This window comes from Penaeus monodon, chromosome 30 (assembly GCF_015228065.2).
Source record: "Penaeus monodon isolate SGIC_2016 chromosome 30, NSTDA_Pmon_1, whole genome shotgun sequence".
NCBI lineage: Eukaryota > Metazoa > Arthropoda > Malacostraca > Decapoda > Penaeidae > Penaeus > Penaeus monodon.
The window spans coordinates 23,800,786-23,801,117 of record NC_051415.1 but is presented as its reverse complement, the minus strand read 5'-3'; the positions used below and the strand labels follow the sequence as shown (position 1 = coordinate 23,801,117).

At 40.7% G+C, this 332-nt stretch overlaps 1 protein-coding gene across 1 annotated transcript in view; it reads right to left on the bottom strand.

Moving 5' to 3' along the window:
* Positions 1-332, bottom strand: part of LOC119592656 (glutathione S-transferase Mu 2-like) — a 66,444-nt gene that overhangs the window by 55,159 nt on the left and 10,953 nt on the right. The gene's annotated exons all lie outside the window — the stretch shown is intronic.

Genomic DNA, 332 nt, shown 5'->3' with positions numbered 1-332 from the left:
ATGTTTGTATGCGTATGTACCTATGAAATGCATGTGCGTTTGCGGATGTCTGTTTAGAGAAAGAGATGTCTCCCTTGCCCCCGCAAAGGGCCATGCTCACGCGTTACGTAGGGTGTTTGCGGGGTCACGCATTTTACTGTTTTCCGAAAGACTGGCTTAAAGAACATCTTGAAAATGCACGTTTCCTCTTTGCCTACACATTTATTCCTTTCTTCATTTATTTTTCTTTCTTTTTTTTCTTTCTCTTATGTCGTCATCATTCACCCTTCTCCTCCAATTTGTTTACCACTCGTCTCGAAAGTTTTTTCTAACTCTTTTCTTTTCTTTCCACG